Genomic DNA, 19,826 nt, shown 5'->3' on the forward strand with positions numbered 1-19,826 from the left:
AACCACAGTTTCCTTATCTTATCATCTTTTCCCTGACTCAATGGGACAAACCTATCCACACGTGATCTCTAGATGCCTTCCACATTGCTTCTGTACTTTTCTTCAAGAACATCTGTACCCAATTTACTCTCCCCAGTTCCTGCCTCATCCCATCATAATTAGCCCTTCCCCAATTAAATACTTTCCCATTCCTATCCCTGTCTATAGCTATGCTAAAGGTTAGGGAGATGTGTTCAGGGTTACTGAAATGCTTTTCACTGAGAGGTCTTTCATATGACAAGGTTCATTCCCCAGTACTGGATCCACTGTGGCCTCTTCTAGTTAGCTTATCCACAAATTGTGTCTTTGAAACACCTGACAAATTCTTCCCCATCTAGCTCTCTTGCAGTAAGGAGATGCCAGTCAATGTTAGGTGATTTTGCACCATTCCAATATCTGCTTAATTATCTGCTCCTCAGTGTTCTGAGGACTATTTGATGCCTATAGACTAGTCCCAAAAGAATGATCGATCCTTTCAATCCACACTGACTCGAGACAATCCCTCCACAACATCCTCCCTTTCTGAAGCTGTGATACTATCCCTGATTTGTAATACTACTTTTCCCCCCACCTCTTTTGATTTCCTTCCTATCCCTTTTGAAACATCTAATTCCAGGACTCTGTATCAGCCTATCCTGTTCTTGCGTCAACCATCTCTGGTACGGCCACAACATCATAATTCCACATATTGATCCATGTTCCAAGTTCTTCTCCCTTATAACTAATACTTCTAGAATTGAAAAATACATTTCAAACCGCTCATCTATGCTCCCTCCACTGCCTGTCCTTCCTCACCATCTCATTGGGCATTGCATCAATCTTTCCACCATCTGCTCTATTCTCTGCCCGATCATTCTGTTTCCTATCCCCTGCCAAACTAGTTTAAACCCTCTCCAATGACTCTAACAAACCTCTCCGCTGAGATATTGTCCTTTTTGTACAAATCATACCTTCCCAAGAAGCAATCCCAATATTCCAGAAACCCGAAACCCTGCCCCCTGCACCAATTATGCAGCCATTCATTCATTTCCCTAATGAAGCTATTCTTGCCCTCACTGGAATGTGACACAGGCAGCAATTCTGAGATTATTAACCTTGGACCTGTCTTTCAGCTTCCTATCTGTTCTCTGTATTCCCTATATTCTCTCTTAGGGGCCTCATCCCTTTTCCTACCTATGTTGTTTTTTTTTTATATATTTTTTTTTATTTTTCACACTATGAACCATATTAACCAAAATATTAACCAAAATAAACATTTCCCTCTTGAATATACACAGTGTAATTTCCTCCCCTTTTCCCCCTCCCTTCCCTCCCTCCAAACCCATTAAACGTTCATCTTATACAATACAATAAACCCATTAAACAATGTCATCACACAAAGAAAATAAACAAGAAATTTGTGTCTTCTACTTTTACACACTGGGTCAGTTCATTTCTCATTCTATCATTTTAGGGGATGGAGGTCCGCGGTAGGCCCTCTCTGTTGTGTTCCATGTACGGTTCCCAAATTTGTTTGAATAATGTGACTTTATTTTTTAAATTATATTATTTTTTCCAATGGAATACATTTATTCATTTCTATGTACCATTGCTGTACTCTCAGGCTATCTTCTAATTTCCAGGTTGACATTATACATTTTTTTTGCTACAGCTAAGGCTATCATAATAAATCTTTTTTGTGCTTCATCCAAATTGAGGCCAAGTTCTTTACTTCTTATATTACTTGGAAGAAAGATCTCTGGATTTTTTGGTATGTTGCTTTTTGTGATTTTATTTAATATCTGATTTAGATCTTCCCAAAAATTTCCACTTTCTCACATGCCCAAATTGCATGTACTGTTGTTCCCGTTTCCTTCTTACAGCAAAAACATCTATCTGATACTGTTGGGTCCCATTTATTTAACTTTTGGGGTGTGATATATAGCCTCTGTAACCAATATATTATATCATGCGTAACCTCGTGTTTATTGTATTTCTCATAGTTCCGGAGCATAGCTTTTCCCATGTTTCATTTTTTATCTTTATGTTGAGATCTTGTTCCCACTTTGGGTTTACAGCTTATTTCATCATTTTCTTTCTCTTGCAGCTTGATGTACATGTTTGTTATAAAGCTTTGAATATGTCATTACAGACACAATGATAATTAAAATATTTCCTACCTATGTTGTTGATTCCAATGTATACACCACAACTTCTACCTACTCACCCTCTTTTCAGGATGCCGTGGACCTGATCCAAGGTGTCCCTGATCCTGGCACCTGAGGGGCAACAAACTATCCAGGTTTTTCTTTTGTTTCATAGAATCTCCTGTCTACCCCTCAAACTATTGAGTCTCTTTTACTACTATGGTGGTACACCACCAGCCTACTGCAGGGGGCAACCTCTGTACCTGCAGGACAACACCTGCCCTGCTGTCAATCAGTTTGCCTGAATGGATCAAACCCCACCCGGTCAGGTGTCAATCACCCTCCGGGATATAAGCCTGCGCCAGCCTCCCGAGGCCTCACTCAGAGTTGCTGCAGCCACAGCCAGCCTGGCTCTGTTGAAGTCTTTATGGATTAAAGCCTGTTGTACAGTCTTTACCTTGTGTATGTCTGATTCTGGCTAACAGCGCACCACAACTACTGCTCTCCTTTACTCCATCCTTCCCTCTGAGCAACAGGGCCAGGCTCAGTGGCGGAGCTCCAGTCGCATCAGCTCTGACCTGGTAGGTCATCCCTCCAAAAGTATCCAAAGTGGTATACTTATTATTGAGGGAACAGCCACAGTGTTTTCCTTCTTTTAACAATTACCCAGCTTCATACATCCTGGAGCTTTGGTGTGACAGCCTGCCTGTAGCTCTATCTATGAATTCCTCATTCTCTCATACAAGCTGAAGATTATCGAGTTGCAACTCCATTTCCCTAACGTGGTCTGTAAGGACCTGCAACTCAATGCACCTTCTGCAAATGTAGTTATCATGGAGATGGCAGTCTCCCAGAATTCCCACATCTCACAAGATGAACACTCTATTTACCCTGTTGCCATTCTGTCTATTTCACTAGGTACTATTAAAAAGTAGAATAAATAATAATAAACTCTAAACTCTCAGAATCTCAATCTTAACTTAGTCTCTGACTCTTCTTGCTGAAGCCTAAACTCACTACACTAACTCGAGCCCAGTCACTCGATGGCCACTCAGCTTCTACCTGTCACCTTCTTCAACTGCCCCTCTCTCGCACAGTCTCATTCCAACTCCTATTTACTGGAAATGAAACTTACAAGCACAGTGCTCACCTACTTAAACTGTCCTGCTCTGGTGCGGGTGTGTTCTGAATGGAGTCACGATATGACTTTAGATCCAACTTCAACCCAAAATCAAATTTTAAAGAATATTTCAAAAATATGGCTGGCAATTCTGAAGCACAAAGTCTGTCATATTTTTCTTTGAACGAACAGCAGCTAAGTATAAGATAGATCACAAAACACAGGTGAAAATGTTTTAATAACAAACCAAAATACAATAAATTGGAGCTACAATTTTCTTCAAGAAATGACATGGGTATTTTATATTCTGTTCCTCAAACTACAAAGAAACCCAAAAGGTGGGTCAAATAAAATTATCATCAACTTAATAGCAATAAAACCTTCAGAGATGTAAATCTGTAATAAATTTATTCATTTAGCATGAGGTAATTACAGAAAACTTATTTCAGCAACCATGCAAAATTTCTTTGATTAGTAATGAATTTAGAAAGTGTGAAATGTAATGACTGGATGTCATATTTGTATGAACTTGAGTTATTAATTTGGAAGTCACTTAATTATTTGTACAAAGTTAATTGACAATTTATTTGGTTAGCAAAATTAATTCTTAAAACCAAATGGAGATTAATTTTTGTATTAGAAGGAAATAATGTGCAATTATTGTTGTTACTTTCCAATTATACTTATTGTAACTCTGCTTCTATAAGTCATTGTTTAATGGGTTTAATGTATCTTATAGATTGAACTTTGAATAAATGGGAAGGGGGGGTGAGGGAGGGAGGTAAGGGAGGGGGGAAAAGGGGAGAAAATGATACTGTATATATTCAAGAGAAAAATATCTGTATGTATTTTGGTCAGTATGGTTTATAGTGTGAAAAATTAAAAAAAAGTCATAACCTGGAAAATCTCTGGATTCATAATCTTGGAAGTCACACCAGAATTACATCATCCACAGAACTCAATGAAGTGCCTGTTGATGTGGGCATTTAGTAATGCAGGCATATTTTTGTTGTCTGATTTGCTCCTAGCAAACCAGCTGACATTCAACCACCCCTTCCCTGCATCCATCTCATTTCCCAAACAACTCCAATAGCTTTTGGACCTAATTTTTTGCAACAGATCTCAACTCCAGCCTGTAGTAATCCTGCTTCCACTGATATCAACTATGTTTGTTACATATTACAATATTTTCTTTATAACAGTCAGTTCTATGAAGCAACAATTGATATCATGAGATTATGGAAGGTGAAATGTCAGTTCAAGTAACTACTTGCATATTTGATTGGGAGAGGCTGTTTACATGTAAATGGATATCTAAGCTTTATTTGGGAAGTGTCTAGTGAGGCAATATGGATAGAGCTAAGATAAAGCAATGATTACTTTGACAGGGTTGTATTATAGGCTTCTCAATAGTCAGTAGGAATTTGAGGAGCAAAATTGTTGGCAGATCACAAACAGCTTGTAACAGGGTTCTAATAGTTAGTAATTTCAGCTTCCCTCATATTGATTGGATCTTTCAAAGTGTTAAAGGGCTTGGATGGGGAAGAATTTATTAAATGCAACCAAGAGAATGTTCTCAAATAACATGTAGAGCAGTGGTTCTCAACCTTTTTCTTTCCATTCACATACCACTTTAAGTAATCCCTATGCCATCCCGTGTTCTGTGATTAGTGAGGGATTGCTTATGGTGGTATGTGAGTGGGAAGGTTGAGAATCACTGCTCTAGACCCAAATGTTACTGAAATATTTTGCTTGAGAAAAATTGTCATTGGCCCATTTCCAATGGAGTTCTGAAACCATGCACATAACGAGTCAATTGGGTGCGATTAAAACAGTGGTTTTCAAACTTTTTCTTTCTACCCACATACCACCTTAAGCAATCCCTTACTAATCACAGAGCACCCACGGCAAAGGGAATACTTAAGGAGGGATAGGAGTGGAAAGAAAAAGATTGATAACCGCTTATGTAGATGCTCCAGGAGAGAGTGCAAGTTTTTGGGAAAAGTTTGGGGAAAGTGACTGAAGTGTCAGGAGGACACAGTTGGATTAAAAATCATAATTCTATTAGTTTGAAAGTAGCTATGAATAAAAAAGCTATGTCCACAAGTTCCTGTCCTAAATTGGGGCAAGGCTAATTTTAATGGCATTGGACAGATAGCTTCCAAACACTTAAAAGTGAAGCCAGGAGCAAAAGAAGAGCACATGAAGTACCCTTGGTAGATAAGGTAAAGTAGAATCCTAATGAATTCTGATTGAGCAAAAAGTTAACTAGGGAGAGATTAGGTTCCTTCAGAGATGAATACAGTCATCCTTGTATGGAGCTACATGAGATTAATGTTTCTGGTAAGGTTTATCGTGGAGAAGTTCATGGAAGCATGAGAATTTAGGGAAGAGAATAATGATGTCTTGAACATATCAACATTATATAAGCAGTAGTACTGGCAGTGCATAAGGATACTCCATCTGTCCTGCTACATTGGAAAAGCAACCTGTGGTAAACCACTATTATGCTATGATTGGTTGCTGCTGGCTGGACACACCTTCTGAGACTGATCCGACCAGTAGCCTTTTGCATGCTCCCCATTCCACTCTGCCTCAATCATCCAGTGAGGTTGCTGGCTGTTCTAGTCTATAGTTAATTGAAGCCTATCAATTTCACATCTTCAGACTTTTGTGATTATTGATGATGCATCACAACCAACTCTGACTACACTCTCTTCACTGACCCCCCCCAACCCCCACTAGAAAAACCTATAAGTATGAAATTGTGCATCACCAGATTCAATCAAACTCAAAATAGTAAAATGTTGCAGCATTTTTTCCTTATCACCAGATCCCTCTCTCTGAATCTGCACTTTTGTTTTCTATTGTTCTATATATGAGATGTCTAGCTGGGCTGCTCACAAAACAACCTCTATTATGTGACAACAAACAAATTTGAACTTGAACTTGGTAGATAAATCCCTGAAACTTGATCAAGTGTATCCCAGACATTGTGGTAAACTCCAGAAGAAAGTGCTAGTGTCATGGCAAAGATACTTGCATCATTTTTAGCCATGGTGAGCTACTGAAAGACTAGTTTACAGCTAATGTTCTGCCTTTAAATTAAGAAGACTGCAAGGACAAACTAGCAAACTACAGGCCTGTGAGCCTAACATCAATGGTGGAAAAGTTACTGGAGGGGATTCTGAGAGATGGGACCAACCTAAATTTGGTAAAGCAAAGATTGATTAATCAATTAGGTAGTTAGCATGACAACTGGTAGGAAATTATGCCTCACAATTTGAGTTTTTTTTTGAATATAATTTAGTTGACTAAAAGAATTGATGTGAGAGAGGCTGTAGATATTGTCAACGTGAACTTTAGCAAGTCCTTTGAAAAGATCCTACATGGCAGGTAAGTTCAGGAAAGTTAGATCACATGAGATAGCCGACTGGATTCAAATCTGGCTTGGTTGTAGTAATCAGAGGCTGGTATTGAGGATTTTTCAGATAGGCCTGAGCTGCAGGGATTGGTGTTAGGTTGAATTATTTATCATGCATATTAACAATTTGAATGAGAATGTAGTTGTCAGGATAAGTTTGCAGATGGCACCAAAAATTGCAATATAATGAAGGAAGGAGGTTATCTAAGATTACAACTGGATCCATATCAACTGAGAAAATGGCCAAAGAATAACAAATGGAATTTAACTTGGATAAGTGCAAGGTATTGTACTTTGACGCATTAAACCAGGGTAGGACGTGCACAATAAATGGCAAGACCCAAGAAAGTCTTGTTCAACTGAGATCGAAAGGTTCAATGACATAGTTTCCTTAAAGTGATGACACAGGTAGATGGAATGGGGAAGAAAGTTTGCCATGCTTGCTTTCATCAGTCAGAGCATTGAGTACAAGAGTTTGGACATCTGTTACAACTGTACAAGATGTCAGGAAGACCACACTTGCAGTATTGTGAGCATTTCAAGTTGACTACCTATGGGAAGAATGTCATTAAGCCGACAAGAAAAATGAAGTGATTCATGAAAATGTTACCAGGACAGGAGTTGGAGATACAAGGTGAGACTGGGAGAACTGGGGATTTTATTCCCTGGAGTGCAAGAGGCTGAGGGGTGACCTTATGCAGGTATGTAAATCATAGGCATTGATAAGATGAAAGGTCATAAGATTTTTCTCATTGTAGTTAAATGTAAAACTAGAGGACATAAATTTAAGATGAGAGGGTAAAGATTTAAAGGGTACCTGAGGGGCCACATTTGCATACTGAGGGTGTATGTGGAACAAGCTGCCAGAAAAAGTGGCAGAAATAGATACAATTACAATGTTTAAAACACATTGAGTTGGGATACAGATATAAATGGTTTAGATGGATGTGGGCCAAATGCAGGCAAATGGACAAGCTCATATAAACAACCTGGCTGCCATGGATATGTTGGGCTAAAGATCCTGTTTTTAAATGATTAAACACTGCAATTCCATGATTCATATGAGCCAATTCATTATTCTCAATAGTCCATTATCCAAGAATTGTTGCCTTCTCAATTCACAGATGGTTGTAACATTTCTTTCATGTCATTAATGTATTAACCTTTCCCAAGACAGAGAAAATAACCTTTATTTTGTGCAGATCATTGAGATATCAGAAGAAGATATATCATTAGAGGACTTTAAAATTTAACAATAAAAGAAAACATTATTTTTATACTCTATACCTTATATAATACATTTACAAATACTATAATTACTGCTACATTGTTTATAATGTGATTCTCCCTCATCTTATCCTGACATGCAGATGGGCTGTTGCTAAAGTTAGTCATTTTCTTGATTTTAAGCCGAATATTCCAGGCCTCAGGGAGACAGAGAAAACCACTATTGATAAAGTAAAATGATATTCAGAAATGCATATTCCAGGCTATTCCAAGTCCCTTTCTCAGAACACTCCATCCAGAAGAACACAAGGAAAGAAGAGCAGCAGTAGGCCACTGGAGACCTCAAGCCTGTCCCACCATTCAATGTAATCATGGCTGATCTATGCTGACCTCAACTTCTGTTCCGGCTACCTATCACCCTCAACTTCCCAATCTCCAAATAATTATACATCTCCACCTTAAATAAAGATCTGTCCTCCACCACCCTCAGAAGCAGAGAAAATGTCACAACCTCTGACTTAACTGCAAACAGGAAATTGCTAGGCTCAGTGTAATTAAAAATGGCGTCACCCTCTACTTTTAGCTTTTTGGAAGACAATAAGATGTAGGCCATTCACCCCAGCAAGGCTGCTTAGCTATTCCTTCATGAGCTGACCCATTCTCTCATTCAGCACTTCTTCACTGTCTTCTCGCCATAACCCTTGATACCTGACTCTTCAGATACCCGTCTCTGCTTTAAAATATACCCAATGACCTGGCCTTCACAGTCACCCACTGTAGCAAATTACAGAGGTATACCACTCTCTAATGAAAGAAATTAATCCACATCTGTTTTAAAAGGGTGCCCTTCAATCCTGAAGTTATGCCCCTTGTCCTAGACTCCCATGGGGAATTTTTTTTGCCAGATCTACTCTATCCAGGTCTTTCAACATTCAAAATGCTTCTATGAATTTTCCCCCTCATTCTACTGAACTCCAAGGAATACAGTACAAAAGCCAACATATGCTAATTCCTTCATTCCAGGAATCATTTTGTGATTCTTCTCTGAACCCTGTCCAATTCAAGCACATCCTTTCTTAAAGGAGCAGCCCAAAATTGTACCACATGCATTCTATATCTTCTGATCCAATGTTTCTTCTCTTTAAAGATTTAATTCCATTTTTAACCCCACTATTCTGCTTACCTTCCGGTCCTTCTGATACAATGTGGAGTGACAATTTTCCTTTATAATCGCTTGCATAAATTAGAATGTTGTTGTTGTTGTCTATGTCTCGTTCAAACAAATTTGTACTAAAGTTGAGTTTTCCACAGTTTATTAAACATTATTATCAGTTGCTATACATTGTTACAAACCATTAAACTTTGTTAGATGGTGATAAGCTTTGTTAGATGATAGTTAGATGATCAATAAAAGTTGATGGAACATTCTAAGTCCCTTACCATTTTGCATGAAAAAAGAAACTAACTATCTGGTAATCTCTCTAAGATGGCCAAAATTCCAGCTGTATCCTGGGCTTGAAAACTGCTACTATGGAAGCACTTGAAGAATAAGTAAACAATCTTCCTGAAAGCCACAAAATACAATTGGCTTGCAAGAAATACATTTTAACCATTACACTGTGTATCCATGAATATTTAGTTCCCATCTGTGATCTTTCCTCAGCCACAACTCACTGATGGCCACAATACCATACACGCTAACTTTCTGCTGCGCTACAAGATTATCAACCTTTTTTTTATATTGCGGGTATTTAAAAACAAAACCTTAAGTGGTGTACACATCACCCTTTTCAATTTTATTTACAATGTACCTCAAGTTAAGTCCTTAATTTTACACTTGCAATTTTGCCCTACTGACTGCACAATACATTGTATCTACTTGCCCTCTCATCCTGGTTCCCATTCCCCTGCCCAACTAAGTTTATCATGATGGTTACCATGGAAGGGATTTTCATTTCAGGGCAGGCTAAGATAACCCAACACTCTGACTACACGCCATTGCTTCCCCAATCGCACCACCCCGTTCATAACCAGAAATTAATGTTGGCAAGTGAACCTTTCCTCCCTTGACTCTGAATTATAATAATTGCTGTGGAACTTGAAGGTTTTGAATTAAACATTAGGCAAGTGCTTGTGCAACCAAAAAAAGATTTGAGTGAATATAGAATAGCTGTGGGGTGATGAGTAGTTGGGGGGATGAGGTGGGGGGGGGGGGTGACAAGTTTAATTCATCACACCTGTGCTGGCTGATGAATGTCTTTATTGACTGCTTTCCTCATGCCCCATTTTCAATCAGAAATGTTCTGATTACTTTTTAGTCTCAAGGTTGGCATTATTTGGGCGAATCTATATGATTAATTCTCCACACCTTGAAAGATTCTTCTTTGATGCAGAGCACAAATTGTATTTAGTACTCCAACTTTGTTTTTTGGTAAATGCTTTTTAAAAAACTCCAGTGGGTTGTATCGATTTAGAAAATGTAATGTGCTCTTTGGAATTTTTTTTTAAATGGTTTAGTAGCTATTATCCTTTGAGGGAATGAGATACCATGACATTTTCTATTCATTTACACTATTTAAGAGGTTTATATTATGTGCAGGTATTTATTATTTTCTTCTTTCAGAACACAAGTTCCAGTGAAACGGTATCTGGTTTATTCTCATTCCACTAATTGATGTGTTTTAATTCATTCTTTGCCAAATCTTCATGTCCAAATCATATCCTGTATTATGAGCCAAGTGAACTGAAAGTTGACACTTAGACATACACAACGCTTTTCCAATCAGAATTTACCCTGAAACTTTACATTCATATCTTACAGGATTCTTTATAATCCTCCATTGTAATTTGCAAAAATAGAAACTCTTGGTCAAATTATTTAAAAAAAACTATTCACTCTATTTAGTCAAAGGGAGGAAAGTTAGGTGGATTTTGATGTTTTCCATTTGTCTTTACATTTTTTATCCCTGTTGCAATGTTACCATGTATGTATTTTGGTTAATTCACATTGTACTTGCTTATATGACAATAAGCTCTTATTTCAACTCCTGCTTCCTCTCAAAACAAGTTAAAACATTGGCCCTGGCCCCCTTTGCCCCAGTTGTAACAAAAACAGGATTCCCCTTCTCCTCACCTACCACCCCCCCCCCACCAGCCTCCACCATTATCCTCCAGAATTTCTGTCACCTACAACATGATCCCACCTCCAGACACATCTTCCCCTCTCCTCCCCCTCTGCCTTCCGTAGTGACCACTCCCTTCATGACTCCCTCGTCCACTCATCTCTTCTCATTAACTGCCCCCTGGAACCCACAGGAGGTGCCACTTGGTCCCATACCTATTCCCTCACCACTTCTCAGGGCCCTAAACAGTCCTTCCATATGAAGCAACATTTCACTTGTGTATCTGCGGGAGTTATCTACTGCAGCCAGTGCTTCCATTGTGGTCTTCTCTATTTGAGAGACTGGATGCAGAATGGGAGATTGTTCACTGACCACCTTTCCTCCATCTGCATCAGTGACAGGGATCTCCCCAGTGGCCAACCATTTCAATTCTGTGTCCTACTTCCATGCTGACATGTCTATCCATAGCCTCATGTGCTGCCAAACCAAGATCACCCACAAATTGGAGGAACAACATGTAATTTTCCATCTGAGCACTCTCTAACCAGATGGCATTAGCATCAACTTCTCATGTTTCTGCTAGCCTACTCCACGCTCTCTCTTTCTTCCCCATGCCTCTGACTTCTTTCTCCCAACTCTCCACCCCTTTCCCTCTCCATTCATGGAGATATTCCCCACCTGCCTGTTTGCTGGTATGCCCTCCCTCCCTCATCCACCTATTAACTCCTACCTGTGGGACTGTGCTTCTCCTCCAGCTACTCACCCCCAACCATTTTGTTTGGGCACCTGCCTAGATTTTGCTCATTCCTTGATGAAGGGCTTGCCTAAATCATTGATGAATTTTCTTTATCTTTGCTACATAAAGGACACTGTTTGACCTGCTGAGCTTCTCCAGCATTGTGTTTTTACTTCAATTATGGTGTCTTAAGACTTTTGTGTTTTACTCCTTTAGCTAACAAGTCCTTGTGAGAGATTTTATTAAAATGCACTGCCTCCATTTACCTACCTGAGTGCTCACCTTCTCAGAACCTCATTGCTTATACTTAACATTCTTTTTCTGGCTATCGTTGATCAATTTCTGAATATCTTAGTGCCCAGTAATTTTAGGTTCTCCAACCTTGAGTCTGAGTCAGGGTAATTTTGGTCCTTTGCTTGTAATTGAATCCCCAATGTTGGGAGGGAATGACAGTGAAACCAAATGGATTGGAATGGAAATTTGGGTGGCAGAATGCAACTGATTAGTGCCAAAGGGATATCTACCAACATCGCAATGAGTTAGGGAGATGGTGTTTTACAACAAGAGGAACTTTTGGGAATTGGGTGGAACATTCATTCATCTTTTGGATCCATATGAAAAATAAATCCAGGATCTCCTACCTGCTGCTTCATGTAGCAGTTTAGCCACAACAGCTTTAACACTGTGCTATTTTTTTTCTCTGCTTATTAATTCTCCACTTACCCAGTTTCTGTCTGGCTGAAGTGGTTGAAATTATTCCTCAGAAGTTTGCCTAAAGCAGGCATTAAACATTTATCACATGAATCCAATTCTTGGGAAAAATCTTTCTCTGTATATTTTTAAAAATTCTAACAACTGAAGAATTAAGAGGAGTACCGTATTTTCATTCATATAACATGCACAGACAAATAACATGCAGAAAATCATAAATTATGCAAAAATATTTTTGTATTGCATATACCGCACTGGTGTAGTATTCTAAATTCTGACTGACAAAAGTAATTTGCATCTAAATGGAACACGGAGACAAAGCAGGCCCCAGTATCTGCTGCACTTAATCTCCCACAATTAACACCCAATCAACTTCCCCCAGAGGTGTCAATCACCCATTATATAGATGATCTGCTGAAACATTAACAAACTTTGGAAAGGAATCAATTAAATAGATTGAAGACAGGCTTCAGAAGTTAAGCAAGATTTTAATTCTAATGTTGTCTCAAAAAAAGAGGCACTTGATAAATTAATCTCCTCCCTCGGGGACAGGTCTGGGCAATTAACATTGATAAGGTGCAGTGCCCTAGCCAGAATGTCCTATTTATAGGAATACCATGGCATTCAGTACAACGTGATATTCCCAAGATCAAAATTTCCCATGCACACTATAAATTGTGTGTGTTCGTTCATTGCCACATTCCCACACTCGCTATAAATTGCATCTTAACCATGGCCACTATAAATTGTGTGCATTCTTTCATTGCCGCTATTGCATTCTCATGTTCATTATAACATTCCCACGCTCACTATAAATTGGCGGTGTCTCTTTTCCATGTCCACTATAAATTGCAGGTTCAACTTTCCCATGCCCGCAATTAATTGTGCACGTTCCTTCAACACGCAAAAATATTTTCATGTAGCTTTCACATACATTTAACATACGGGGGGTAGGGGGTGGCTGTTTTGTAAAATATGCATATAACACACATTAAATGTGTAAAATTATGGTATTTCATCAGGCTTTTTGGCTGTTCTTTCTTCTCAGTGCCATTTTTCTGGTCTGTCTCCACATACATTGATTCCCTCTGTATGCAGAGGGTTCCATCAGGTTCTTTGTGCCTCCCTCACCATTTATTAAGATCATGGATATTCTTTTTCAATGCCATTTTCCTGTACTGTCCCCACATCCACCGACTCCTTTGGTCTACAGAAATTATTAACACGAACCCGAAGGGCTGACATGGCCTGTTTCCGTGCTGTAAACGGTTATATGGTTATATGCTTATATGGGGTCTCTATATCCCTATGGATTAGAGAATTCAAAAGATTTAACATACTTGGTTTCCTAATCTGTGTGAAGAAATCAAAGTTCTGTCCAAAAGAAAAAAAATGAGAATAGCTACCTTCTAATCTCATTTCAGAATCTATACTTATTGAGCCTTTGCAGATTCTTCTAAAATTTTTGCTATCATTTTAATGAGACTGCTATCAGAGAACAGGGACTACTGACCTTGACTTGTCATTTTGGACAAGTTTTTGCCTTTCCAAGCATGTCCTATAAGCCATTTCTACCAATTCATTGAAAACTGATACAAAAGCATTAAGTGGTACATTCAAAGCCCTTATTCTTTAAAAGAATGCTCTGAAGATTTCAAAAATTATGAGCCAAAATGTGATAACTAAACCAATTTTAGAGTTACAGTACAATTCCGATTATCTGAAATGGTGAGATCTGGGCCTATTGCAGATTAATTTTTTTTTCGGAGAACTGGTCATTTTTTAAAAACAGCCCAATAGCGACAGAAAAATCACTTGTAATAGTGTTTAAACAACAACAAGGCAAGGCTTTTATGGCATTCAAATAATGTTTAATTCTCACCAAAATGCTGGCCGCCTCAGATCACCAAGAGTCCTGCTCTTGCCCGGGAGCCCGAGGTCCACTGCTGCCACCACCAGGGAGCCTGAGGTCCACTGCTGCTGATGCCAAGAGCCTGAAATCCATTGCTTTCATCACCGGGAGTCTGATTTGTTTTGGATATCCTCATTCATCCAAAATTTTGAGGATTTCAGAGAATCCTATTTTGGATAATCAGAGTTGCTGGCATTCAAATATGTAATCCCAATGTGTAGTACTCAGATCCAGAAGAGGAATGTGGAAAAATATTTCTTATTGCTGTGCTCGTTCTCTCATTTCACAATTGTTCCCTGCCTGGCCCAATCTGGAAAACATGGAAGAAACATTGATCCTGGGAAGAATGTGACCTTGGATTCATTAAACTCAATAGGATAGAATTACTATGATTTCCTGATGTGTTTTTTTTTAGGCTATACTATCCACTTCATATAACCATCCCTTAAATTTTAAATAAGCTCAATAACAAATGGAAATAGAACTGTATTAACAGCCTGAATTTATCTGAAACATGATAACATCAGAATACACAATGGAGATTGAGAACCCGGTTGGGTGGTGCCAGAACAACAATCTTGCCCTCAAGATTATGAGCTTATTTTTGACTTTAGAATGAAGCTGCTGAGGGGCTAGGCATCTGTCCACATTAATGGGACAGAGGTGAAGATGGTCAGACCTTCAGGTTCCTGGGAGTCCATGTTTCAAAAGACCTTTACTAATGTTGACATATCAATGCCTCTGAGCAGATTTGGCATGTCATTAGATACTCTATTGAACTTTTACAGGTATTTGCATGCTGACTGGTTGCATCATAGCCTGATTCAAGTGCCCAGGAATGCAGAAGGTATCAAATATAGCCAGGTACATCACAGTCTCTGACCTACCAGCCATTGAAGACATCTATGTTAAGCATTGCCTCAAGAAGGCAGTCAACATCGTAAAGGACTCCCATCACCCTAATTAGAATTTCTAGTCACTTCTACCTGTAGGCAGAATATATAAAATTCTGAAAACAAACCTCTAGGCTCTACATGAACAGTTTCTTTTCAACAGCTGTCAGATTCTTGAACCTCCCCTTGTTATACTAATCATGGACTGTCACACTATTTTAGCAGACGGATTACTGAATTTTTATTATCAATTTTATGTATTATCTTTTTTAATTGAATTAATAATACTAACCTTTGTTATGAGCCCAGAGGTCCCCAAAACACAGCAGCAATAGAAATTCACCAAGACAAATGGTTACTTAAACAAAAGTTACTTTTAATTATCTTTAAACATGAAAACAGGATAAAACTAACTTATCATTATTTAGTGACTTAACCTAACTTAACCCCTTTCTAATTCTAAGCGCATGTGTATGTAATATGTGTGTAAATTTTAAAAAGTTCTTTGATTCACAGTCCAATCTCACTGCTCATTCCTCCAAGTTTACTGGTTGCAGGAAATTCTTATACTGTGCACAGAATTTAACATTTATGAATTTTACCAGGTGTTGGAGCTTGAAAGGTAAATGATTATTGCTCAGGAAGGTTCTTGCCAGTTTTCAGAGAGAGATTTGTTGCTCATTGGACACCAACAACTGATTCCTTCAGATCAGCCACTTCAGTGTCTTGCCGAAGAAACTTGCCCCATCAGGGTTTTCCAGTTGGTCACCTCTTTCTTTCAGGTCACCACAGATTTGCTTATTGTTTCCCTTACTTTAAGTCAAACATTATACAGCCAGCCATATCCTCTTATATGGACCACAAGGGCTTTGAATAGGCTGAACTAAGAACTCACAACCCATCTTAAAAATGGGGATTTTGCACAAGCTTGCCAGCTTGTCCTGTTCTAGTCCCAGCTGCTGCTGCTGAACTGTAGAACTGAATTCTCTCTCTCTCTCTCACACACAGAGAAAACCACATGACCCTCTTAGACCAACAAACTGCACTCAGACTGTGGCACCGGACCCAATCTTCTGAGTTCATTCATTTGTTGCTTCCCAAAATAATAATCCATTACTCCACAGCAAGTCCAATTAACACCCACTTGTGAAATCCCCACAGGCATTCTTCAAAGTTTTTGCAAAGGCATTCGGAACCTGGACTGCCTGGCTTAAATGAGATCTGTTTTGAATGTGTGACCTAACTAAAAACCCCACACAATTTATCGCCTTTAAAACATGACGTCCTGCTTTGCGGAAACTGCCAAAATGTTTGGCCTGGAAGTCAGCCTGAAGAAAACTGAGGTCCTCCATCAGCCAGCTCCCCACCATGACTACCAGCCCCCCCACATCTCCATCGGGCACACAAAACTCAAAACGGTCAACCAGTTTACCTATCTCGGCTGCACCATTTCATCAGATGCAAGGATCGACAATGAGATAGACAACAGACTCGCCAAGGCAAATAGCGCCTTTGGAAGACTACACAAAAGAGTCTGGAAAAACAACCAACTGAAAAACCTCACAAAGATAAGCGTATACAGAGCCGTTGTCATACCCACACTCCTGTTCGGCTCCGAATCATGGGTCCTCTACCGGCACCACCTACGGCTCCTAGAACGCTTCCACCAGCGTTGTCTCCGCTCCATCCTCAACATCCATTGGAGCGCTCACACCCCTAACGTCGAGGTACTCGAGATGGCAGAGGTCGACAGCATCGAGTCCACGCTGCTGAAGATCCAGCTGCGCTGGATGGGTCACGTCTCCAGAATGGAGGACCATCGCCTTCCCAAGATCGTATTATACGGCGAGCTCTCCACTGGCCACCGTGACAGAGGTGCACCAAAGAAAAGGTACAAGGACTGCCTAAAGAAATCTCTTGGTGCCTGCCACATTGACCACCGCCAATGGGCTGATAACGCCTCAAACCGTGCATCTTGGCGCCTCACAGTTTGGCGGGCAGCAGCCTCCTTTGAAGAAGACCGCAGAGCCCACCTCACTGACAAAAGGCAAAGGAGGAAAAACCCAACACCCAACCCCAACCAACCAATTTTCCCTTGCAACCGCTGCAATCGTGTCTGCCTGTCCCGCATCGGACTGGTCAGCCACAAACGAGCCTGCAGCTGACGTGGACTTTTTACCCCCTCCATAAATCTTCGTCCGCGAAGCCAAGCCAAAGAAGAAAATATACAAGTATAAAGTAATCCGTCACACCTTTTTAAAAATAGTAAGAAATCAATTTACCTATTTAGGTGTAACAATTACTAAAAACCATAAAAACTTATTCAGAGAAAGTTTTTTCACCTTAATCAAACATGTGAAAGGGATGTTATCAAATTGGTCACCCCTTTCTTTATCGCTGGCTAGTCGAATCAACTCTATTAAAATGAATATATTACTTAAATTTATATACCTTTTCAGGGTTTGTCTGTTTTTATTCCAAATTCTTTTTTTATTCCCTTGACTCAATCTTATCTTATATATGGAAGAAATAAACATCCTCACCTAAATAAAGTCCATTTACAAAAACTTAAAAAGAATGGAGCTTTAGCTTTACCAAACTTTATATTTTATTATTAGGCAGTCAATATATGAAACCTAATGTTTTGGTTATATTATAATAACTGTGAAGATTGTCCAACATGGATATGTCTGGAATCTAATTCTGTTACAAAATTTTATCTTATTTCTCTTCTTAGATCCTCACTTCCTATATCGCTAAATAAATTAACTAATAGTCTAGTGGTTAAACATACTTTGAGGATATGGATACAATTTAGGAAACATTTTGGTTTAGTGAGATTTTCTCTCTCTATTCTTTTTTTTTCTAATTATTTCTTTAAACTTTCAATGATTCTGTAACTTTTGAAGAATGGTCAAGATTGGGCATTAAATGCTTTAAAGATTTATTTGTCGAGGGGAGTCTTGCTTCCTTTGAACAACTTTCAGTTAAATACGGTCTACCAAATACTCATTCTTTTCATTATCTACAGATTAGAGATTTATTTTACGATATCAATTGCATACATTCCTAAGAGGACTGATAACAATTGAATTGATTAAATTTTAAATTTTCAACCTTTTTATAATGGTTCAATATTTAACATCTATTGTTTGGTGTTGGGAACAAGAGAGGCTCCCTTAGAGAATTTTTTAAAAAAAGCCTGGGAACAGGACCTACTGCTTTTAATTCCTGAAGAAACTTGGAATGTAATTTTCAAATTGGTTAATACCTCTTCTTTATGTGCCTGCCACTCTCTCCTCCAATTTAAAGTAGTCCATAGGGCTCGTATGTCCAAAGACAAACGATCTCATTTTTATATGGATGTAGCTCCTCATTGTGATAAATACAACAATGAAGACGCTTCATTAATTCATACGTTTTGGACATGTCAGAGTCTTAAGAAAAACTGGATCGAAATATTTCAAGCTTTCTCTGCACTTTTTGAAGCTAATTTTAAACCAAATCCCTTAACTACTTTATTTGGTATTGTTGGAGAGAATGACATAATGTTAATGATATTTGAGCTACACGTATTAGCTTTTATTTCCTTTATGGCTAAGTGGGCAATATTGCTCAAATGGAGGGACGTTACCCTGCCTGATCATGCTCAATGGCTACGTGGCGTCATGTCATGTTTAAACTTAGAGAGGATTAGATGCTCAATTTACAATTTGAATGTAAATTTTCAAACAATGTGGGGACCTGTTTTGAGTTACTTTCATAATCTTTGATTTGTTATGAAGGAAGAAGTGTTGACTAATGAGGTCATTTATCACCTTGATAAGAATTTTGTCTTCCTTTTCCTTTTGGCTAAACAATTTCTTTCTTGGTAGTGGGTTTAGATTTTCCTTTTTTTTAAATAAAATAATAATATCAATACAATATAATATGCTTGATATAATATGTGGGGTTCCTTGGATGAAATGATATGGTTTAAATGTAATGTATTTGAATTTTAACATGTATCCATATGTTCTCTGTATTTTTGGATGTAAAATTTCAATGTTAATAAAAATATTGATAAAGAAAAGAAGAATTTTGTTTCTTTCTACAAATACCTGTGCAGCTCCAGCAAGAATTTGGGTATATTTGTACATTGTGCAATATATTTTACAATGAACTCATTATCATTGATATCATTCAAGGATTTCAATTTTTCTTCAGAGTCTTTAAATTGGTACTTTAACCCCTATACTTTCATGTATAGTTAGTCAGAATAGAAATATTGCTGAGCACCCCATCACCAGAATAGTGAACTGGCCTTCTAATGATCTTCATCAGCCATAATTTCCTTTGTGAATTCTGAGATGCACTGAAGAAAAGGATTGAGAATCTTGAACTATGATTCCCAACAAATTAAATCACTGGAGTTTTTTTGTGTCTCCTCGGAGTCTAAAAACACACAGTAAATGCTGAAGGAACTTGACCATTCTTTCTCTCCCAGTCTGTCTGCTTTTTGCCTATACGTTGAAGG

At 38.6% G+C, this 19,826-nt stretch overlaps 1 long non-coding RNA gene across 1 annotated transcript in view; it reads right to left on the reverse strand.

Annotated features, from left to right (window-relative positions):
• LOC138737632 (uncharacterized) overlaps positions 1–19,826 on the reverse strand; it is a 275,427-nt gene that overhangs the window by 132,743 nt on the left and 122,858 nt on the right. Inside the window, exon 3 of the long non-coding RNA XR_011341095.1 lies at positions 14,388–14,727. This is a non-coding gene — a long non-coding RNA (uncharacterized lncRNA). The remainder of the gene's footprint in view (positions 1–14,387; positions 14,728–19,826) is intronic.

This window comes from Narcine bancroftii, chromosome 6 (genome assembly GCF_036971445.1).
Source record: "Narcine bancroftii isolate sNarBan1 chromosome 6, sNarBan1.hap1, whole genome shotgun sequence".
Lineage (NCBI taxonomy): Eukaryota > Metazoa > Chordata > Chondrichthyes > Torpediniformes > Narcinidae > Narcine > Narcine bancroftii.